The sequence below is a fragment of the Crocuta crocuta genome, unplaced genomic scaffold (genome assembly GCF_008692635.1).
Source record: "Crocuta crocuta isolate KB4526 unplaced genomic scaffold, BGI_CrCroc_1.0 scaffold112, whole genome shotgun sequence".
Taxonomy (NCBI): domain Eukaryota; kingdom Metazoa; phylum Chordata; class Mammalia; order Carnivora; family Hyaenidae; genus Crocuta; species Crocuta crocuta.
Genome location: NW_027528818.1, coordinates 5038984 through 5064124, shown reverse-complemented (window position 1 = coordinate 5064124; position 25141 = coordinate 5038984). Strand labels below are relative to the sequence as shown.

The 25141-nt window shown below is 39.8% G+C and overlaps 1 long non-coding RNA gene across 1 annotated transcript in view; it reads right to left on the bottom strand.

Annotated features, from left to right (window-relative positions):
* Positions 1-1241: 1241 nt before the first annotated feature.
* LOC144224856 (uncharacterized) overlaps positions 1242-25141 on the bottom strand; it is a 43327-nt gene continuing 19427 nt past the window's right edge. Inside the window, exon 3 of the long non-coding RNA XR_013333161.1 lies at positions 1242-1420. This is a non-coding gene — a long non-coding RNA (uncharacterized LOC144224856). The remainder of the gene's footprint in view (positions 1421-25141) is intronic.

Sequence of the window (25141 nt, the reverse complement as noted above, 5' to 3'; positions counted from 1 at the left end):
CATCATAATTACTATTAGACCCTGTTATAATTACTCTATTCCCACCTGTACCTAGTCTGTGTGCTAAATAAAATTCCATGTAAGTTGAACTTGATCCTTGTCTTCTGAGGACACTGAGTGTGAAGATAACACAATGATGCAGATGGACATAATCTATGTTTTAGGCAAAAAGAATATGTTGGCAATTATGAGGGAAGGTTCAGCTATCTTTGTCCAGAGTCTTTGTCTGCTTTAGAAGATTCTGACAGGAGAAAGATACCAACACCATCTTCAGGTGGAATTTCAAACTCGTGCACCACTACACTGATCTATTTTGAACTACATGAAATTCCCTAAGGTTACAATAATGCTTTTTATTGTGCTTTCAAGACTGAAAAAAAAAATCACTTATAGATGGTGATAACTCAATAACATAACTCATCAATTTAAATAGAAATCTGTAAAATGTGGTGCTTGGGTGGCTCAGTTAGTTAAGCATCTGACTCTTGATTTAGGCTCAGGTCATGATCTCACGGTTCTTGAGTTTGAGCCCCACATTGGGCTCCACACTGACAGTGCAGAGCCTGCTTGGCATTCTCTCCCTCTCTCTCGCTCTTTCTCTCACCCCTTCCCTCTTTCTTCCCCTCCCCCATGCACATGTGGGTGCACGTGTTCTTTGTCTCTCTCAAAACAAATAAACTTAAAAAAAAGAAATCTAAAAAAGAATTGTTTGACACCTGGTTCTGTTGATTATCTGTGATCTAGAGAAATTCATGTTATAACAATGGATAGTCAAGTGTGTACTGGAGTAATTTTTGATATATTTCATATGAAAGTAAAACATGCCTTTGAATTTTTACAATGCTGCTGCCAGGTTTTGCTCAAGTCTGTAAGACAGCAAGTCAGGGGCAGCACTAGGGATCTGTGAGAGAAAGACAATGACTGGCATATTTTTCCGTAGTGCTCAATGTGACTCCTGGCTCAACAACTCACAGACAAGACAGTCATAGATTTCCCTGCTACCTTCATCCTGTGCATGTGCCTCCAATACCACGCTTGAGAAACAGCCACAAGGAAATGGATACACGTGTGGGTGATGGGGCCAAGTCCTGGCAGCCACGCTTACCAGCCATATTGTCCTTGGGAAAATCACCAGCCTCTCTGTGTTTGCATCACCTCATCAGTAAAGTAATGTAAGAGTGACGAGGTTCAAATGATGAGATGTAGGTAATGTCCTGAGAGAAAAGCTTGATACCAGGACATACTTCATAAATGTCAGCTATTATTATTGTCACACTTAACACATTGGGTTGTAATCACCCATTTCCTCTTTTTGCTTTAAATTCGATGGTTCTGTGAGTTCTTGGGGGGCAGGGACCACAATTTCTTCCTCTCTGTACCCACAGCTCTGGCCACACAATACTCCATCAAGGTGTCTGAACTGCAGAGAGGGAATAGAATTGGAAACAAAGAGATTGTTACCAAGCAAAAAGGACAAAATGAGTAACCTTCTCTTTGGAGTAGAGAATAGTAATACCTGTGTGACACTTCAGGGTCAACCTCTGTCCCCAACATATTTTCATCTCAATGCATTTAACAAATTATTCCTCGAAATGCCTTTGGGTGGCCTGTTGACAGTGATTCTGCACCCACAGTTTGTTTTCTCTGTTGTAAAATAGACCTGAATGCTGATAAGTGAACCAGTTTTTAAAAAGCTGTGTACTAAGGTGTTGGAAATATTTTGGTCTGGGTGTTGGATATATATTATATGTCTATAATCTTATAATTTCCAACTTCATTTTATGTGTGTGTATATATATATATATATATATATATATATACACACACAAACACATAGATATGTTTGTGTGTGTGTATATATAATACCTTAAAACAAAATTTTAAAAAGGCCTTTGCCCATCAATTGCAATTCCACCTGACACATGTTTACAAGGTCATCACTGCTACCCCGAGTGTCCTTTCCTTGGTACCTCCCAACCTACTGATCGCAAAGGCATCCTGTGTCTACACAGCATATGGGAAAATGGGAAATCTCTTGATACTTACTTTGAATAGGCAAGCCCTCTAGGCTTCAAAACACTGAGGCTTTTTGTTAAGGAGCACCCAAAATTAATGTTCATGTATCCACCAGAGGGAGCCAACACAGCCAGAATAATAATATACTGACCTTAGCAAAACCACCAATCAAGTTTTTCAGACAAGGACTGCAGAGTTCCAACACATGCAAGTCTCAATTTCTTAGTTCCTAGGAAGGATGTGAACTTTTACTGAAGTCAGATTTCACTGATGGCTTTATTTTTATCCTCAAAAGTAGACATTTAATAATAAGTGGCAACCGACTTTGGAGGCATTAACACTAATAAATGTCTACTAAGAATAAGGATGTGAGTATCAGGATAGCTCATCTTTGAAAAACACTTTACAAATTATGAAGAATGTTCAGGTGAAGAAGCGATTTTTACAATTTTTCTTCTTAATACAGGAATTTAATTTATAAATGCAGTTTGTGCCTGTTGGAGATGAAAAAGCAGTTTCCATTGCCTTGATATAGGGCTACCATTAACATATATGGAAATTAGAAGAAGGCATGCCTGTGAGTTATGGGGCATGGTTCTTCCAGCAGAGCATGGAATGGATTTCAGGCCCCACACACCCTACCAGACAGCTCTGTACTGGAACAACTACACAAGCATATTTGCAGTCCCAAAATCTGGGCAGTGGTGGCCCAGGGGATGCTTTGATAAGGACCATTCATTGATAAGAACTACAATATTTTCCTAATCTCATGTAAAATGCAGATCTAAGACAAGTGGGCACTTGCCTCCTTCCAATCAGAATGCTGACCTTGGGCTCTTCCTGTAGAGAAATTCTGGATCTGCTACTGAGGCATAGAAATAAACATTTTCCATCCTGTTTTCCCCTGCCTTCAACCCACCCTGCTGGAAAAGTCTTGCTCATATTTTCCAAATTGCCTTTTTCTTTATAATTTCCATTTCCTGATCCTTCCTCATCTTTTTTTTGTAACCATGACTTTTTCTCATTGGTCAAACATTTTTGTAGGTGGAAACTGATAGCAGGCATTCACTTGCACATCTTACATGTGATCATTTCTCAGACCTTACCTTATTTGACCTGACAACACCTCCTAATTATTTGGATCACACTGTTCTTAGAAAACAGTTTCTTCACGGGCACCTGGGTGACTTAGTCGGTTGAGCATCTGACTTTGGCTCAGGTCATGATCTCATGGTTTGTGGGTCTGAGCCCGATGTCAGGCTCTGTGCTGACAGCTTGCTCAGAGCCCAGAGCCTGCTTTAGATTCTGTGTCTCCTTCTCTCTCTGCCCCTCCCCCACTCACGCTCTGTCTCTGTCTCTCAAAAATAAATAAATGTAAAAAATATTTTTTAATAATAAAAAAAAAGAAAACAGTTTCTTCACTTGGCTTCCAGGACACAGTTCTTTGGATTCTCCTTCTTCCATGCTCGCTGCTCTTTCTCGGTCCCGGCACTGATTCCTCCTCGTGTTCCTGATTTCTAAAGGTTGACATACACCAACAATTCTCTCCTCTGCTCTGTCTACACCATTGCCTGAGAGATCTCACCTCACCTATGGCTTTACATGCCATCTATCATGAAACAACTCACAAGTGTAATTCTCCCCCAGCCTCTACCTTGAACTCCAGATACATATTCCTACTCAGCATCTCTATTTGGATATTTAAAGGCATCTCAAATTGACTGCCCCAAAGAAAACTCTTAAAATTTTCCCTCTACCATGTGCTCCTCTCACAGTCTTTCTCCCTTCCCCGCCCCCCAAAAATGTTATGTATCTCCTTTTTTGGTTGTTTATGCCAAAAACCTTGGAGTGATCCTTGGCTCCTGTCTTTCTCTCACTCCCCACATCAGCAAATGCTGTTGGGGTTTCAAGTTTGAAATATTTCCAGAATGGGATTACTTCATTACCACCTCCACAGCTATTGCTTAAGTCTAAATCAGCACAACCTCTTGGACTCGATTATTGGAATAGTCTTCTAGTTCACTTCCCTGATTCTGCCTTTCCTCCCCTCTCCACTCTCCACCCAGAGTCAACATTCTTTACTATAGTCAGAATGATTCTAAATGAGCCTAAGTGAGACCGTGTCTGTCTCCTCTGTAAAACATGTCCCACCTCACACAGAGAAACTCAAGACACTTGAAGACTCTACATGGTCAACGAACCTTGGGTCAGTGATCTGAAGGTTCCACATAGACAGCCCTCGGCTGTATTTCTGGATATTGTGCAAGCTTCACCGTCCCTTGTGCACTTTCTTTGAACATGTCAAACCTGCTCCCACCTCCAGGTCTTTGTACTTGCTGGTCTGTCTGTCAGGATTGCTCTTCCTTCAGAGTCCTTATGCTTGCTCCCTCAACTCCATTAGTGTTTGTTCAAATGTCATCATAAAAGATAGGTTTTCCCTGACACACTACATTGAATAACCACCCTTCCATCACTCTCTATCTCCCTTACCCTGCATTATTTTCTTTCCTAGCACTTCCTAACACGTCTCTCCATTGTATGGATGAGAATTGGGTATATATATTTGCATATACATATAATATATATATTTGTATGTGTGTGTGTGTTTGATCACTGTCTTTCTCCTTATCAAGACTACTCTATGATAGAAAGTATTTTGTTTCATTCATTGTTATATTTCCCACTGCCTAGGAAAATGGCTAGCACATAGCAGGTGTTCAATAAATATTTGTTGAATGAATGTAGAATAAATTTAGGCAGTTTATATACTGACTAAAAGTTATATAAAATACATGAAATAAAATGTGTTAAAATTTTCCTGTGTTGCCCAAGCATGACCGGACATCTTGAAATGCATTTAAAGAGACACAGAATTTACTCTTGAAGCACAATGAAGACACATAATGTTTGCTGAATATTGGAGTGAAATCTGCCATCTTTATGTTCCATGATTGTCTAAAGGGAATTTGGGCAAAACAGGAGCTACTCACTAACATTACTTAAAACTTTTTGGCCTTATATTGAATCACAAAGCATTATGTGTATTACATGTTTGTTTCTTTTTACCAATTGCTATCAAACTCTATTGCTAAACAGGATTTGTATAAATGTTATAAGCTCACCTGAATGAATATATTATGAATGTCATAGTACATTATTGCTGAAGAATCTAGGCTGATGTCTTAGGAGGGAATATCCACCAGTGAAGTCAGAAATTGTTTCTATTTATCACCCAATTGCCAAAGCTAATTGCTTACATAAAAAGTCCTTGATGTATGTTGTTAGCATATTAAAGTATATTTACTGAAGTTGAATAGATGATGTAAATGACATATAGTTTAAGTATACTCGAGAAAAACAAAAGATAAATTCATTTACAACAGGGTATAATTAAGGAAAAGTTTTTACTTAAAAAAATCCCCACACTATACTTAAAAAAATGGGGCATTTGGGTGGCTTAGTCAGTTAAGCATCTGACTCTTGATCTCAGCTTATGTCTTGACCTCAGAGTCATGAGTTCAAGCTTCACACTGAGTCCTATTCTGGGTGTGGAACCTGCTTAAAACAAACAAACAAGTGAACAAACAAACAAAAAACCACACTAATAGCTAACCTGGTTTATAGTAGCCTAAAGAAGAACACATATCTAAAATTTCCTAATATTTCCTTCCTTACATTTTTTAGTATTTGATCTTTATCTTTGAAATGAACATGTAGAGGTAAAAATACAATATGAATCAGATATTTTAATGCTTATGTAATATAGAGGCCATGTACCAGAGTGGTTGGAGCCTGGGCTTTGGACTTGTCCTGCCTGGGTATGAATCCTGGCTCTGCTACTTCCTGGCTGTGGGTCTTGGGCAAACTCTCTTGTCTATGTGATTCTGCTTCTTTATAGGGTGGTTGTGAGAAATAATGAGATGGTTACTGGTAATACATGTAGACTATCACGGAGTGTAATCACTCAATAAATACTAGCTATTATTATCAGCTCTATATAATGAAAGTAAAGTTCTGCCATCACATCCCCCTTTGTAGCTAATAGGCTGAATTAATCCAATTTACACTAATTTGTCAAAAACATCCAAATAGTCTCGTCTGAAATTACTCCTAAAGAAAGAGAACCTTTTATACAGCAGAGGAATGCTTAGCACCTTCTTTAAAGATGCCAGTTTCTCTCCAGGAATCTACTGATTATGTACACTTCAGATGGCATAATTGGTACTCAGAGCCCTTAAAGATGTTTCCTGGGTTATTGCTTTTAAAAAGCTCTCTGAAAGCCAATAGTAAATACCAGCTTCCAATGTGTTTCATTATTGATATTGATATTTTGAGATCATGACAAAGGCAGTGAGAATCATGATTAGTTTATGAATTCTCTTCATTTTACACTCTTTTCAGCTCTGTTATCCCCAGCCAGCACCCACCAATGTGCATACACACACACACACACACACACACACACACACACACACACATTTTTATCTCACACTCCCCATTTAAAAGTTGAGAAGATGATTTGTTATGTATCCATATTCACTTTAGTGTTTGTGCTTTTGAATCCTCTTTTAGGGAAGGCTGTATTATAATAAAGATTTGTGTCCTTATCTCAGCCTTTCTCACCATATTAATTCTGTGAGACGTGGTAGATATGATACAAGGTGTATTCTAGCCCTATTAATTCTATGACAGATTGTAGACTACTCTTACATTGAATTTGAAACTATAAAGTATGTTATGGTTTAGGGTACTTAACTCAATTCTTTCATTCATATTATGGAAGGACAGGCAAACCTTGCATAATTTTTTCCTAACCGAGTTTTCTTAATCTTTTTTTTAAAAATTGAGGTGAAGTTCACATAATAAGCAATTAACCATTATAAAGTATACAATTAAATAGCATTTAGTATATTCCTAGTGTGGTTCAATCACCACCTCTCTCTAGTTTCAAACTTTTCATTATCCCAGAAAAATACCCCATACTCATTCAGTAATCACTCCACATTCCTTCCTTCCCCCATCCCCTGTTTTCTGCCTCTATGGACTTTCCCATTCTGGATATATCCTATAAAAGGGATCACACTCTTTGTGTCTAGCTTCTTTTACCTAACACATTTTCAAAATTCATTTAAGTTGTAGCCTATATCAGCATTTTGGTATTACTTATTGATGAACAATATCTCATCATATTTGTATATCACAATATGTTTATCATTTATCCATTGATGGGCATTTGGATTGTTTCCATATTTTTGCTTCTATGAATAATGCTGCTATAAACATTCATCTACAAGTTTCTGTGTGAATATATGTTTTCATTACTTTTGGATATATACTCTAGAGGTGGAATTTCTGGGTCATATGATAACTCCATGTTTAATTTTTTGAGGAAATGCCAAAATATTTTCCGCAGTGGCTGCATCAATGTACATTTCCACCAGCCATGGATGAAGGTTCTTACTTCTCCATGTCCTTGCCATTATGCTCCATTTTGGTTATTTTTTTTTTTATTAATGCCATCCTAGTAGGTATGAGATGGTAGCTTACTGTGGTTTTGATTTTCTTAATGACCAATAATATTTAACATCCTTTCATGTATTTATTTGCCATTTGTATATCTTCTTTGGAGAAATATCTGTTTATGTTCCTGGGCCATTTTAAAAATTGGATTGTCTGTCTTTTTGTTGTTGAATTGTAAGAGTTATTTATATATTCTGGAAATTAAAGTTTTATCATACATGTGATTTACAAGTATTTCATCCCATTCTGTAGCTAGCCATTTCACATTCTTGATAATGTCAATTGATGTACACACTTTTGACATTTTTATGAAGTCCAAGTTATTTTTTCTCTTGTTGCTTGCTGTCAAATTTAGGAGTCCACTGGAGCACCTGGGTGGCTAAATCCGTTAAGGGTCCAACTTCGGGTCAGGGCATGATCTTGCGGTTCATGAGTTTGAGCCCCACATCGGACTCTGTGCTGGCAGTTCAGAGCCTGGAGCCTGTTTCAGGTTTTGTGTCTCCCTCTCTCTCTGCCCCTCCCCTGCTCATGCTCTGTCTCTCTCTGTCTCTCAAAAATAATAACAAAAATTTTTTAATGTTAAAAAAATTAATTAAAAATTTAGGAGTCCATTGCCAAATTTATGTCAATCCTCAAATTCATATGGAACTTCAAGGCACCCCAAATAAACAAAACATTATTTAAAAGGAAAAACAAAGTCTGAGTACTCATGCTTCCTGATTTCAAAAGCTTGCCACAAAGCTACAGTAATCAAAGCAGTGTGGTACTGACATAAGGACAGACATATAGTCCCATGTAATAGAACTGGGATTCCAAAACTAAACCCAAACATCTAGACCAATTGATTTTAAAACATATTTTTTTATGTTTTTATTTCATTTTTGAGAGAGAGAGAGAGAGAGAGAGAGAAGAGAGCCCTAGTGGGGGAGGGGCAGAGAGAGAGGGAGATACAGAATCTGAAGCAGGCTGAAGTGGGGCTGGAACTCAAGGACTGCGAGATCATGACCTGAGCCGAAATCTGACGCTCAACCGACTGAGCCACCCAGGCGCCCCTAGACCAATTGATTTTGGACAAGGATGCCAAGACCTTTCAACGAGGGAAAAAAATATTCTCTCGTCAACAAATGGTGTTAAAACAACTAAATATCCAAATGCAAAGAAATGAAGCTGCACCCCTACCTTATTCCACATGCAAAAATTAACTCAAAGGGACCAAAGACTTAAATATGAAAGCTAAAACAATAAAACTATTAGGAAAAAAATAGGAGAAAATACTTACCATGGATAATTTCAATCCACAGATAATTCTCTACTCCAGTTAAAAGTGAACATCTCCGGGGCGCCGCGCCTGGGTGGCTTAGTCGGTTAAGCGTCCGACTTTCGCTTAGGTCATGATCTCGCGGTTCGTGGGTTCGAGCCCCGCGTCGGGCTCTGTGCTGACTGCCAGCTCAGAGCCTGGAGCCTGTTTCAGAGTCTGTGACTCCCTCTCTCTCTGACCCTCCCCTGCTCACGCTGTCTCTCTCTCTCTCTCCTAGAAATAAATAAAAATATTTTAAAAAAAATAAAATAAAAGTGAACATCTCCATCATAACTTTTGCCCATGGAGACCACAGAGATAGTAGTAATGCTGACTGACTTGAGTTTTATCTCTTTTCATTCCCCTATCCATTAGGATAGATATTTCATAACAAATGTCCTTTTTTAAGGTAATCAGAAAGACAAAGAATCATGCACTTGGGCTAATTCTGGCAAAAAGTACCACTGGCCATGAGTAATAAAAATAAAACCCAAATACACAATTAAAACCAAACATACCCTTTGGTTTCTAAATTCTTTTGCCAGATTGATTACTTTTCTTCCATCCCCTCCCTTACCCAACAATTTTATTAGGAGTAGTTAATATAGTGGTTAAGAGCACAGACCCTGAACCTAGAGGGTTTCCATTCTTAGCTTTACCACTCACTTCACTGCTTGTCTTTTATTTAATCCCTTTCCATGCCTCAGCTCCCTCATCTTTTAAATGGGAATAATATTAGTGCCCACCTCATGGTTGTATTATAATAGCACAGAGTAAGTATTACTTAAGTGTGTGCTATTATTTCTAGGACTGACAGAGGAAGGATCAGGCAAGAGAGGTATTTCTATGCTTCCTAAAGTACTGGTCCATGATTATATATAGAGTTACTAGAAAAAGTATCTCATATGCTGGCCATGAATGTGTGCCTTGTAGACCTTCAAGTACAGGGAGGGTCACTGACTAAGGCCCCAGCTGCTGTGCTCTGAAATTCATCACCATGTTTGCACAGAGGCCTCACTTCCCACCAACTGCTCCCAGCCCGTAGCCAAGAGCTGCAGGAATGCCAAGGGAGGCCATTTCTGGGAGGCACAGGACTGCTCTTGGTCAGCTTTGGCCGGAGTACTCTTTGACAACCCTGTTGAAACTTCGTAAGTGTGAAAGATAAGCTAGACCTTCCCTCCTGCTTTGTCCTCACTGGGTTGGTCTTGCATCATGGTTTGATGGACCTCCTAGGCTTTTCTTTGCCCTGTTTTGTCTTACCCTTTTAATCCCATCTAAGTGTCCAACTCTTAGGACTAACACAGTCTGACATTCAAAACACTCTTAGATATGACCTTGACTTATATTCTAACTTGTCTCTTACTTCTTAGCTACTAATGTCTTCCACTCTAGGTCTCCCTATGTGCCTACTGCTTTCCCTACTCTGGGCCTCTGTACATGCCCCTTCACTGACAAAGTATTTTTGCCTACTGGACCCCACTTGTCATGGATCATGCATCTCAAATGTCACCTTCCCTAAGCCTTTCAAGATCTGCCAGCCAGACATACTCTTTCCCTTCTCTAAACCTCCAGAACGCTTGTCTTGGAGCTGTTTTATAAGCTTATTAACAGCAATAACCATCTGTTACTTTGAACCCTCCAAAGTCCCCTGCTTGTACAGAATAGGCACTCAGTATTTGTAGACTGTAATTAGAAAATTAGGGGGAATTCCATTCTAGTGAATTTAATTTTTAACAGTCAGGATTTCTAACAGCTTACATCCATTCTGCTTGATATAGCAAAAATGAACTCAGGTGAATTAAAACAAATCCTATGTATCAAAGCACTTAAGACAGAATGTATTATGTAGCAACTCAATTTTGATATCTGCTTAAAATTCTTCATTAAACTTGGCTGATTTTTTTTCCTCTGAAAGAGTGATGAGAAACTAAAATAGTTTTGGGCTTGTCTACATGTCTGACTGTGGGCTAGGTGGCCAAGAAAAATAGTAATGCTTCCTCCTCAAGGGCACCGGGGTGGCTCAGTCGGTTAAGTGTCTGACTTCAGCTCAGGTCATGATCTCGTAGTTTGTGAGTTCGAGCCCTGTGTCAGGCTCTGTGTTGACAGCTCAGAGCCTGGAACCTGCTTCAGATTCTGTGTTTCCCCCTCTCTCTCTCCCTCCCCTGCGCATGCTCTCTCTCTCAAAAATAAATAAACATTTTAAAAAAAAGAATGCTTCTTCCTCTAGCAAGGGCCCTCGGCTTAAGGGCTGGCATGGCCACCATGCCCTCCCTTGGGCTCCTCCACAAACAGAGAAGGGAGATCTGTCATTTCCTAGGGTGAGGTGTAGACATAGTAATATGAGAGGGCGCTGATGAGTTCACTATGTAGCAAATTTTACTTCCTCACATATGTCTGATCGTTTGTGGTCATTATTGTGGTTGACATTTATCAACTGCATGTCATCATCCACTTTTAATCCTTACAAAAGATTTATCAACATGTAGGACAGGAAATTGAGGCGCTATGACCAAGTCACACTGCTAGGTCACTGACCAAAATCCTTGACAAGTTTATTGTAGGTGTCCCAAAAATATGCCAATCGCATAAAATTCAGTTTCTTCCCCCAACTTCATTCCAGTGCTTTTTGGACAATATTCCTAGACAATTCAGCTTAAGCCAACTGTCAATGGACTGAAGGCAAGGTTTGGCAGTTAGCCAGGGTAAAGCAGTAATGCCAGCTCAATAGCTTCAGGTAAAGGCTTATAGCTCTTTAACTTGGGTCTCTTACTATTTCCGGTTAGGAATGCAACACTCAGGTAAGAACTTCTCAGGCAGAAAGCAGGAAGAAGGTGGCTAGTGCAAGGATCAGATAGTACCTGCTTGGACACTCACTTATTAATGATTTAACAAGGGTGATCACATGGGAGAATAGCCGTTTTTCCCTGCCCTCATTTATATCGCTAACAAGCCTGAGAAGTGAGCAGGATGGACAAGTCCAGCAAAGAGGACGAGGAGGACAGCACATTCACCAACATTTCCCTTACAGATGACATAGGTAAGGAAGAAAGAACTTGATGCATTCTGAAATGTAAAATTCAGCAACTGCTCGGTTTTTTAAAAATATAACTTATTACTTTTATTATCATGGTGAAATATGCTCATTATAGAAAACTTGAAAAATATAGCTACGAAATAAAAAAATTTATGTAAAAGCTATTTTTCTTTTCCTTTTAACTTAAGTGATTATTTAGAAAGTTTCTGTGGTTGTATCACATCTTCTTTTAAAATCAATCCACAAATAAAAATGTTTATTTCCTAAAAGCCCAGGAAATAGAACCTCAAAGTTGTTCCTAGAACATCGTATATTATTACCATATTTTGTTCAATTATAGTCAATTTCTTCCCTATTTTGTAAAACAATCTTATCATCTCTGAAAAATGAACTAGAATATGCTGCAATTCAGTTTAAGAATTATTTTGGAAAATGTCTTTTTTTTTTTAAATGTTTTATTTTATTTCTAGGAGAGAGAGAGAGAGACAGCATGAGCAGGGGAGGGTCAGAGAGAGAGGGAGTCACAGACTGAAACAGGCTCCAGGCTCTGAGCTGGCAGTCAGCACAGAGCCCGACGCGGGGCTCGAACCCACGAACCGCGAGATCATGACCTAAGCGAAAGTCGGACGCCTAACCGACTAAGCCACCCAGGCGCCCCGGAAAATGTCTTATTTTTAAGCAAGGGCAAAGTTTGGTGAATTCAACACGGGAGAAGGAAACAGGGGAGAGTAGTGGTGCTAAAATGCTGATGGAAGGGTAACTATGGCTCATTCAACATCCCAGAGAAAATAGACAATGCTGAGATGCATAACGTCAACTGGAAACACTTCAAACCCATAAGCACCCACATCGTGTGTGTGTGTGTGTGTGTGTGTGTTGTTGGCATTGTTTTGTACCCAAGTTACTTTAGCACAATCATAGTTAGAAGCCAGCAAGACAGCAACGAAGCAATGGGGGTTACTGATTTTGATTAACAGAGAGCAGAGCATGAATATTTAACATCAATTGCTCTTTCATACAGCCACGCTTCTCCACTTTCTCCCTAAATGCTCAGATTCAAAAAGCCTCTTTTTAAAGTGCAGCCAGACAATTAGCACAAACCACCAGCCAGCCAGCCAGAGCTAAGCTTCCCCTCTTGGCACTGCGTAAACATGCTGGGGGCTTTGGAAATCAAAGAGGAGCATTTTCAGCCTTGATGAGGAAAGGAAAGGTACAAGGTACAGGGTCTGTTGAAGAAATGGGATACCGCTGGCCTTAACATGCTCCCACCAGGGTGTTTAGCAAATGACAGAGCTGCAGAAGGCAGCGAAGGAAACAAAGACCAAGGGAAATCTGTTTCTTAGCTTCTAGAAGGCACGATGAGTGAGGAGTTTATGCGTGGGGAGCCGTATATGCTGTGGGCGGGTACAGTTCATACAGAATGCTTGCTTGCTCTAAATTCACCCCAACCCAGGATTCTTTCTAGATTGTAGCGTGGGCTGGGCCTAAAAGCGGGACCGTGGCTGTGGCTGGGCAGTGAGACTTTGTGAAACCGCTCACTTTCATCCAGCTCTTGGCTGCCTCAGCCCTGCCCTCCTGGTCTCATCTTCGGCCACCCCCACACTGGCAGTGCCCACAAAAGCAGAAGAGGACGGAGGCAGGGGGGTTGAATTCAGGTGTCCTGTCCGCTGTTGGCAATGGTTTTGAGAATGATTGCTTGCTAACGGCTGCTGAGCCCGTGGGCGTGAACCTTGAATAAACTGGGACAGGGTAAGCAGTACTCCTGGGTTGGTCCTGGGAGTAGTGGCAGCTGAGTGGGGGCGCCAGCGTCTCCTTGCTCCCACTTGGGACCTCCTTGGTTAGGGAGGTGCAGAATCTTTGCACACAAAGGGCCTGAAGGGATGGAACAGTCCGGCATGGTAGCGGTGGGCTGAGGGACTGGTACTAATTTGTGCTGTTTCACTATTTCAAGATGGCATATGGAAATTGTTCATATCCTTGTGACAAAAATGAACTGAAACACCATGTTTTTTGGCTTTTTAGATAATTTTACCAATCCAATGTGGTAGCACTGGCTTGCTATTGTTAATAAGAGGTTCTAGGTCTTTGACTAAAAATAGGAGAACAAATTATTATGAACTAAATGCAGCTTGTTTAGTAGACATCAAATTGCGGAGTCTGTCCAAGAGTGAAGCATTAAAAGGGTATTGCTTATACAGTACAAAGTTTAGTCCAAGGACACCTGACTGGCTCAGTCCGTTGAGCATCCAACTTCAGCTCAGGTCATGACCTCAGGTATGTGAGTTAAAGCCTGGCATTGGGCTTGCTGCTTTCGGCACAGGCCCTGCATTAGATTCTCTGCCCCTCTCCCTTGCATGCATGCACACACACACGCACTCTCTCTCTCTCAAAAATAAACCTTTAACAAAAAGTTTCTCTCTTTCTCTCTGCCTCTTGTGATTCTCTCTCTCTCTCTTTCTCTCTCTCTCCTCTCGCTCACTTGTGCCCTCTTTTTCTCTGAAAAGAAAGGTTAGGCCAATTTCTCACTTTTCTTTTAATATATAATACTGTGTATTACTAAATGTAATATATATTGTATATAATATATATACACAAGTACAAATACACATATAAATACAGAGGAGGTCCAGAAAAGTTAAGTGGCTTGCCCGAGGTACACACTGGCTAGCCACGTGCTAGGTAATGGAGGTTCTCATAAAAGGCCTTTGAATACACAGTCAGGCCCCCAGCACTCTGTGCTGACTCCCAGGTGGCTGCTTTAGATCCCGTCATTGTCTCTTTTCACCACCTCACCCCTCTTTACACTGTTTCTTTTCCAATCGGAGGAAGGCAAGAGAAAGGAGAATATATTTGCTAACTCCTTGGGAAGAGGACTGAAGGCATTAAACTTTGGATTTATTTAGGTAATCCTACTTCCTAAGTTAGTTGGTAAAAAGCGATGAAAACCAGCAGTGACAGCAGTTACTCAAATCAGAAACTGGTCAGACTCCATAAATTCATTTGTGGGTTAGTTGTATAGATTTCAGAACAATTGTCTCTACAGAAATAAAGTTATAAATTATAGGATTATAGACCAGCTCATATTGTCTAACCCCAAGTTCCTAAACTGTGTGTCAAGGTATCTCAGGGCACCACAGCAAACCTAGAGGGACTCTATGGGGCATCTCAAACTCTATCAGACATTGTGAGAACAGCTAGCTAGAGATTGTTCACAATTTCACATGAGATAGAGCTACATCTCTTTTCATGCCGGGTTTACTATGGTTTCTATGATAAAAAGCAACTTCAAAGTAGATTGGTTGATGAAGGTGTCAATTTGAGGTCAGAGAAGTTGAACAATGCCCAAAAGGCACACACATTCCATAAGTGGTTGTTTATTGAAGAATGAAATAAAAAAGAAATTAAAATGTCTCTCAGTTTGGTGTAGGTTTTTTTTTTTTTTTTTTTAATGGCTACTAAGTTTTAAGGACACAATACTTAAGATGTTTGGACCTAAATACTTAATACATGGAACTTTTTGGTATTGGAGCACGGTGAAAAAATTCCTTAGACTCAAGGGCATTGTGAACCAAGGTAGTTTGGGACTCTCTGGTCTAAGCTATGCTGTAGCTGGACTGGCCTCTCTTCTGAGTTGAAGACATACAACAGCAGAACAAAGACATTTGATAGTGTTGATCTCTCCTTCCTTCCTTCTGTGTTTCTGCTCCCCTGGATTTGATGCTATCACACTTCTCAGATTACCCTTCAACCTTTCTCTCATTGTTCTCAGGCTCCATTGGGAACCTTTTCCCTCAAGTGTTTCCCTAAGATTCTGCCTTTGGCTTACTTTTCTTCTTTCTCTAGACACACTCTCTGGATGATCTCACCCACACCTCCAACCTCGACCAAATACCAGTGATACTACAATAGAGGTTGCAAATTCAAACACCTTTAAGGCAAGGCAATGATTCATGGCAACTTATTTCATTATTTATTTCATTCAATTTCCAAAAATGCTATTGAAATTTAAATTCTTTTTTCAGTTTATTAGGTTTTTCATTATACATATTTTTTTAGCTTTTTTTTTTTTAATGTTTTTATTTATCTCTAGGAGAGAGAGAGACAGCCTGAGCAGGGGAGAGCCAGAGAGAGAGGGAGCCACAGACTGAAACAGGCTCCAGGCTCTGAGCTGGCAGTCAGCACAGAGCCCGACGCGGGGCCCGAACCCACAAACCGCGAGATCATGACCCAAGCGAAAGTCGGACGCCCAACCGACTAAGCCACCCAGGCGCCCCTGGCTTTTTTATTTTAATGTGGAAAGAACAGTTAATATGAAATATAGCCTCTTAACAGATTTTTAAGTGCACAGTACAGTATTGTTAACTATAGGCACAGCAATGCACATCAGATCTTTAGAACTTACTCATCTTAACATACATGTTGATTAGCAACTGCTCCCTTTCCCTTCCCTCCATAGTCCCCCTGCAAACCACGATTCTATTCTTTGCTTCTACAAGTCTATTTTATTTTATTTTATTTTTTTTAATGTTTTTTATTTATTTCTGAGAGAGAGAGAGAGAGCGAGAGCGTGAGCAGGGGAGGGTCAGAGAGAAAGGGAGACACAGAATCTGAAGCAGGTTCCAGACTCTGAGCTGGCTGTCAGCACAGAGCCTGATGCGGGGCTCGAACCCACGAACCGTGAGATCATGACCTGAGCTGAAGTCGTACACTTAACCGACTGAGCCACCCAGGTGCCCCTCTACAAGTCTATTTTAGATACCTCATATAAATGGAGTCATAGAATACTGGTCCTTCTGTGACTGGCTTATCTCATATGGTATAATGTCCACGAGGTTCATTCATACCATGGCATATTTCAGGATTTCTTTCCCTTTTTAAGGCTAAATAAAATTCCTTTGTGTTTATATACACATTTTTGCTTATCCATTCATCTGTCGATGCACATTTAGGTTGTTTCCACATCTTGACTATTGTGAATAATGCATCAATCGACATGAGAGTGCTAATATCCCTTCAAGATCCTTATTTCAATTCTTCTGGATAATAAACCAGAAGGGGGATTACTGGGTCATATGGTATTTTTGTTTCCAACTTGTTTCTTTTTCAGTAATCTCTGTGCCCAACAAGGGGCTTGAACTCATGACCACAAGATCAATCAAGAGTTGCCTACTCTACTGACTGAACCAGGCACGCACCCTGATTTTTAACTTTTTGAGGAACCTTTATAATGTTTTCCATGGCAGCTGTACAATTTTACATTCCCACCAATATTGCGAGTGTTCCAATTTCTTCACATCCTCACCAACACTTGTTGTCTTTTTAAAAAATTATTATTATAGCTGTCCTAACAGATGTTAGGTGTATGTCATTATGGCTTTGATTTGCATTTTCCTGATGATTAGTGACATACCTGTTGGCCATTTGTATGTTTTCACATACCTGTTGGCCATTTGTATGTCTTCTTTGATGAAATGTCTATTCAAGTCTTTGCCCAATTTTAATGGGTTATTAATGCATTTTGTTATTGAGTTGTGGGAGTTCCTTATATATTTTGGAAGTTAATTCTTTATCAGGTACATAATTTGTAAATATTTTATCTTGTTCTATAGGTTGCCTTTTTACTCTATTGATTGTTTACTGTGCAGAAGCTTTTTAGTTTGATGTAGTCTCATTTGTCTATTTTGTTTTTGTTGTCTGTGCTTTTGGTGCCATATCCACAAAATGACTGCCATGACTGGATATCATGAAGCTTTCCTCTATATCTTTTTCTAGAAGTTTTATAGCTTCTGGTCTTACAGTTAAGTCTTTAATCCATTTTGAGTTGACTTTTGTGTCTGGTGTAAGATAAGGGTCCAATTTTATTCTTTTGCATGTGAAAGTTCAGTTTTCCCAACACAATTCATTGAAGAGACTATCCTTTCTCCATTGCATATTCTTGGCACCCTTGTTAAAGATTGGGGGACTGTATATGCATGGCTTTATTTATTCTTTTTTTAATTTTAATTTTTTAAAAAGATTTTATTTCTTTTTTAAAATTTTTAAATTTTTTTATAGTTTATTGTCAAGTTGGTTTACATATAACACCCAGTGCTCATCCCAACAAGTGCCCTCCTCCATGCCCATTACCCCCCTTCCCTTCTCCTCCACCCCCTCTCAGCCCTCAGTTTGTTCTCAGCATTCAAGAGTCTCTCATGGTTTGCCTCCCTCCCTCTCCCCAACTATTTTTCCCCTTCTTCTCCTGCTTCGTCCTCCATTAACTTCCTCCTAATCCACCTATCTGTGCAAACATATGGTATTTGTCCTTCTCTACCTGACTTATTTCTCTCAGCATAACACCCTCAGGGTCCATCCATGTTGCTACAAATGGCCAGATTCCATTCTTTCTCATTGCCATGTAGTATTCCATTGTATAGATAAACCACGTCTTCTTGATCCATTCAACAGTTGATGGACACTTAGATTCTTTCCACGTTTTGGCTATTGTTGAGAGTGCTGCTGTGAACATTGGGGTACATGTGCCCCTATGCTTCAGCACTCCTGTATCCCTTGGGTAAATTCCTAGCAGTGCTATTGCTGGGTCAAAGGGGAGTTCTGTTGTTAATTTTTTGAGGATCCTCCATACTGTTTTCCAGAGGGGTTGCACCAGCAGTGTAGGAGGGTACCCGTTTCTCCATATCCTCACCAGCATCTAGAGTCTCCTGATTTGTTCATTTTAGCCACTCTGACTGGCATGAGGTGGTATCTCAGTGTGGTTTTGATTTGTATTTCCCTGATGATGAGGGACGCTAAGCATCGTTTCATGTGTGTCTGTTGGTCTTCTGGATGTCCTCTTTAGAGAAGTGTCTGTTCATGTCTTCTGCCCATTTCTTCACTGGATTATTTGTTTTTCAGGTGTGGAGTTTGATAAGTTCCTTATATATTTTGGATACTAGCCCTTTATCTAATATGTCATTTGCAACTATCTTTTCCCATTCCATCAGTTGCTTATTAGTTTTATTGATTGTTTCCTTTGTGCATGGCTTTATTTTTGGACTCTATTCTGCTCCACTGGTTTATATGCCTGTCTGTATACCAGTATCATACTGTTTTAATTTTTATATTTAATTTTTAATTAGTATAGTTTTAATATTTAATTACTATATTTTTGTAATATATTTTTATTTAATTACTATAGTTTTGTAATATATTTTTATCACACTGCAATCAGGAAGTATGATGCCTCTAGCTTTATTCATTTTATTTTCCCCCAGATTATTTTGGTGATTTGGGGACTTTTGTGTTTTCATATGAATTTTAGAATGATTTGTTCTGGTGATTTGGGGACTTTTTTGTGTTTTCATATGAATTTTAGAATGATCTTTTCTATCTTTGTAAAAAAATGCCATTGGAATTTTGAGAGGGATTGCACCAAAACTGTAGATTGCTTTGGGTAGTTTTAACTATTGACAACTATAAAACATTGATGAAAGAAATTAAAGAAGTTACAAACAAATGGAAAGTCATCGTGCATCTTTTATTTATTAAAGGATTTGATTTTTAAGTAATCTCTACCACCAACGTGGAGTTCAAACTCATGAACCTGAGATCGAATCGCATGCTCTACAGACTGAGCCAGCCAGGCACACCAGGCATCTTTTAAATACAGTAGACATTTTCTGGGGAGCCTGGGTGGCTTAGTCGGTTAAGCGTCCTACTTTCGCTTAGGTCATGATCTCACGGTTCGTGGGTTCGAGCCCCGTGTCGGGCCTGTGCTGACTGCCAGCTCAGAGCCTGGAGCCTGTTTCAGAGTCTGTGACTCCTTCTCTCTCTGACCCTCCCCTGCTCACGCTGTGTGTGTCTCTCTCTCTCTCCTAGAAATAAATAAAACATTAAAAAAATACAGTAGACATTTTCTTAATAAAATTTATTTCACAATAGTGTTTTAAGTTTAATTCTTTCAAGAAGGACATGCCTTGTTTGCATATCAAATATATAGGAACATTCTTCATTTCTTATCACCGTTTTCCTTGAAACATAGAGTCCTCTTGGACTAAATTTCATTTCTACTTCTGATTGAGATAAAGGAAGAAGAAAAGTTTACTTTTCTCTTAACTCTACTGTATGAAAGGCAACAGAGCAAACTGTGCTGTTAAAATGGTAACCAGTGCTGAGCCTCAGGGCCGGGAGACCAGCCAGGTGAGGACTACGGCTCCCTGGGGAGCACGTGCCCTGCCCAGAATGCAGGGCTACTCTCCACTTCTAGCTGACCTTTGCCATGAAAGAACAGAAATGCAAATAAGCAGAACTTTCAAGGGACACCAGAAATGAAGATTTTTTTGTATGTGCAGCTTTCTGATTTTTCCATGGTTTTCACCTAATTCTAATTATAGAAATGATATCACAGAAGTCCTGACAAACTACTTCTTCAGGACAGATGGGACTGCAGAAAAAAACTATTTTCCAACTTCCAGTCTTGAATCTTTATTCTTTATCACTTGTCTTTATCTCTCTTCTGAGTTTCTGATTCATAATCCAACTCCTTGCTAGGTAACTAGATAATGTCCCAGGTGTCAAAGGAACTTATCTCCCTCCACCCTCACCCCTAAATCTATTCCCACTCCTCATTCACAATTTTAATGAATGGTCCCATCACCCACCCTGTTCCTTAAGCTAGAAATTCATATGTCATTATTTCATTCTTATCTCTCACAATCCAAACAATCACTGATTCCTATTCACTTGACCTTGAAACTGTTTCTCAAATAACTCTGGCCTCTCTAACCCTACCATCACTTCCCTGAACAAGGCCCTCATTATCTCCCACATAAACCAAAACATCAACCTCCCAACTGTTCTTCCTATTTCAATTCTTATCCCTTCAAATCAGTCCTCCACACTGACCATATCATACTTTCTCTCTGCAGAGAGTAATCAGCGTTGCATCTCTCCTGCTGGATGAAGTCCAGGACTCCTAGTATGGTATTCAAAGGTTCCCTCTGCTGATGCTAGATTTCTATTCAGTGTCATTTCCTACAAACAGGGTTTGAACTCAGTAGGAAACCATTTTCCATGCATGCACTATTTCATGCCTCTGGACTTTGTTCATGCTGTTCTCTTTGCCTGGAATAATATCACTCACCCTTCTCCTGCCTAGCTAATTCCTACTCATCCTTTAAGAACAAACTGAGGTAGATGCCTAGGTGGCTCAGTCAGTTAAGCTTCTGACTTTAGCTCCAGTCATGATCTCATGGTTTGTGAGTTCGAGTCCCATGTCAGGTTCTGTGCTGACACCTTGGAGCCTGGAGCTTCTTCGGATTCTCTGTCTCCCTCTCCCCCGCTCCTACTCAGTTTCCCTCTCTCTCTCTCTCTTTCAAAACTAAATAAATAAACATTAAAAAAAAATAAAAGAACTTACTGAGGTATCACCTCCTTCAGGAAGCCTTCTTTGACCTCCCTAGGCTGAGTTTGGTTTCCTTTCTCCCTCCTAAGAACCCCAAGCTTACCTTTACCTATATTTTTTCACAGCATATTATACTGATGTATATGTCCTACCCAGTAGACTGTGAGCTACTAGACGACAGAGCCTGGGTTTTTAACTGTCTGTACTTCTAGAACCTAGCACAGTGTCCAGCACAAAACAGATAATACATTTTTGCCAAAGAATTCTGAGTTTGTGTGTATATTGGCGTGATAGCCAGTTAAGTAGGCCAGTCCCTAGCTGAAAATCATCTCCTATGAAAATTATACTTTTTAATGTTTGTTTCCTATCTTCATTTGTGGATCAGTTTAGTGCTGCTTACAGAAAACATTTATTGAGGCTCTACTATCATGTTCCCGGTAGTAGACAGGGCCCAGCTATTTGAAAAATTGGCTCAGGGTAGTGTAGCGGGAAGGGCTTAAACTGTGGAGTCATAAATTCCCGGATTTGAGTCTGTTAGAGCAAATTATTTAACATCCTGAGCCTCAGTGTCCTCAATTCAAAGTGATCATAAAAATACGTCTCAGAATTATTTTGAAGATTAAATGAAATATAAAGGAAGGTTCTTGAACCTTCAGTATTCAGTACATTTTAGTTCATCCTCTGCCCATTTCAAGGAGCTCATACAAAAGTTTCTTTAAAGGCTCCAAGATTTGGCCACGTCAGTTGTCATGGTAACGGCAGCGTCCTATGGACTCTGTAAGCCAGGACTGCCTGTTGACATCCTCCTGATAAGGAGGCTTATGGAAGAAGGAGGTGGTGGATGTGAACAAACTCTAAACAAGAGCATGAGTCTTTTCTGATAAAAAATAATACGGCTCCTCTGTTTCCTCTTCATCCTGGCCCTCACATCTTCCCTGCCGCTGTTCTTCCCATTGCTGTTCTCATTTATGCCTCAGCCTCCTTCCTGACTCTGCTCTCCAAAACCTCTCCTGAATAATATTCAAAGCTGCTTCCGCGTCTGCTTTTGGCATCAGCCAATTAGCCCTCATTGTAAGGTTGTAATAAGCTTCCCAGAGAAGTGGCACAATTGTTGGGTGCTTTTATTCAGGGCTGCGTCCTACCACTATACGGAAAATGTAACAATACCCCCCTCATGGTCTGCTGAAAGCAGCTCGGGTTTGAAAAGCTTTCAGAAGGCCATCTGCCATCCCCTCAGCCAAGCAGAAGATCAGACACGAGGCCCTGCATTAGTTAGCACTCCAAGTAAAAGGTATCAAGGGTTTGTATTCCTTTTCATCTCACTCTCCATTATAATACAGCTAAAGAAGGAAATAGACTTGTGGCTATCCAGCTGGGAGACACACTGAGCCATGGCAGGAGTTTTGTCCATGAAAAGGGAGCCGGCCTTTCTTTGCTGATGGTGAATGAAGCCAGTGTTTGCAGCTAGCGCTCCACTCTGGAGTGTCTGCTGCACTCCTGGTAATGGCTTTGCCAGTTACTCTGGACTTTTTGGAAGGATAGTGTGTAGATGAGAATCCCAGAGTGGAGGCATCATTAAATAAGTACACAGAGATGAGGCAAGCGTCCAAATGTATGTTGGTCAGGAACAGTGGAGCTTTCCCTGGTCATCTCTATTTATCCTCTACAATAAATTTGTCCATGAATATTAATTTAAAAGCTTATTCACAGGGGCACTTGGGTGGCTCAGTCAGGTAAGTGTCTGACTTTGGCTCAGCTTCATGGGTTCGAGCCCCATGTCGGACTCTGTGCTGACATCTCACAGCCTGGAGCCTGCTTTAGATTCTGTGTCTCCCTCTCTCTCTCTGCTCCTCCCCTGCTCTCTCTCTCTCTCTCAAAAATAAATAAACATTTTAAAAGTTAAAAAAAAAAGATGATTCAGACATCCTTAGGGATATTGAACAAAAGATCACCTCTAGCATGATAGAAATGGTTTTGCAGGAGAACTGAACAAGTGTATTCATTGCACCAGCAATGGCAGACAGTTTCAGCAAATCTTAATTGGCATGTGGGATCCATATAAGTATAGATAATGACATTGGTTGAGTGGCATATCTGTTCCTGTAAGCTGAAGATAATATGGACAGTGGCATTAGGAATACCTCTGCTGGCCCAGCAAAATGCCTTAGAGACTTAGCATAAGAGAGTCAATGAGAAAAAGGAGATTAACTCTGCTTCTCAGTAGCTTTTGAGAGTTGCATGGCTTTAGGGTCACTAATGTATTGCTAGAAATTGTAAGTGCTCTGTCTGTGAAAAATCTTCAATCGGAGGAAATCCACTTAACTGAAATAAATTATCTAGCAGAATGCAAAAACTACTTTTAATAAACAAGCTTAGAAAATAGAATGCTAGGACAATATCTACATGTTTTCAGTATCTAGAGTGTTCTCTCATTTTCTCATCAAAGGGTATGTATTAATATTTGACTCTTCCTTAAAAAGACAAAACTATCCATCAGTTACCTTGTATCAGAAATATGTTTCTTTCTTCTTCATTAGATTAACAAAAAAAGGGGGGGTGGACAAGAATATTTTATGTGAAAAAATATAAAATCCTTCATAATTGTGCTAATATTTTCTAAAGAAAAATCCACAGGTGATCTAAAATAACAAAAACAAAAACAAACTCAGTAGTGAATTTTATTTACCTGAGCTCATGACCTAATGAAATGCTGAGTTTTCCCTGGTCCTTTTACTGTTGAGAAGGGAGTGAGGCTATTTTCCAACATCAGGATCTTCCTTTCACAAAGGCTTCAGTTGGGTTGGATCAACTTTGGACACTCTTCTTCCCCACATCTCCTGCCAGCCTGACTCATTCAGAATTTGAGGGTCAGATCCCAGTTTCCTAGACTCTTAGAGTTCCCTCAAGCAACGCTTTGAAGATTCTCTTTGAGGCTTCAAAGAGAATAGGAAGTATATAGAAAGAGAGAATAACTCTAAAAGAATAGGACAAACTGGATAAGCCAGCTTCCACAGAACTCCTCAAACCTAAGAATAAAAATTTTAAATGATCCAAAAGCTATAAGCAACCTTCCTGGAAAATAATATGTACATCAATCACAGAACCAGGGTTATTGTAAAAACTGTTCCAGAAAGACATGTTTTGCTTGCACAGATAGACATTAGCATTCATTTCCAATCTTTGACATTGTAAATGGAAGGGACTCAGAGGCAGCCCACATGAATAGTCCGGGAGAATAGTGAGTCTCCCCCTTGCTTTCTTTCTGTTCCAGTGACCTGGGTCTTCCCTCCACCAGACTTCCCAGGTTGCAGGCAGCCAACAACCACTTCTTTTGAGCCCTCACTGGCTTTCTTCCCCATTTAATCATTGTTCCCTTGGTTCTCCACACACACATTTCATTGTCAGCTTAATGACTTTGGCTCAGAGTACTTGGCTGTGCACATGCGTGGTTCTCTGGTATCTGGTAGCATGATGTTAGTAAAAGCTATTTGAAAAAGCTCACATTTTAAAACACAATCTTCCTTTTTTATCTCTCCTGAGAATCTTTACTACCTTTTCCCAGCAGACAAAAGACTACTATTATTTGGTTATCCATGTGAAATTCTGCTCTCATTTTCATTCTTAATGGCAAGGTGAGTGGGTTTTTCTAAGGTCATGATAACTTCAGAAAGCTTCATTTATAAAAAATATTTAGAAGATTTTTCTATCCCCTTTTATTTTAGCATTTTAAACAGCTTCAGCTTTGTGCTATTATAGTGTTTCTCAACTTACACAGTGGAGTCCTGTCTCTTCTGCTTTAAAATAGTGTATAAAAAAACCCCAGAATTTCTGTAAATAAAATGTAATTGATGTATAATTTGAGAGATTCAATCACAGTTGGCAGTGACTATTGGCC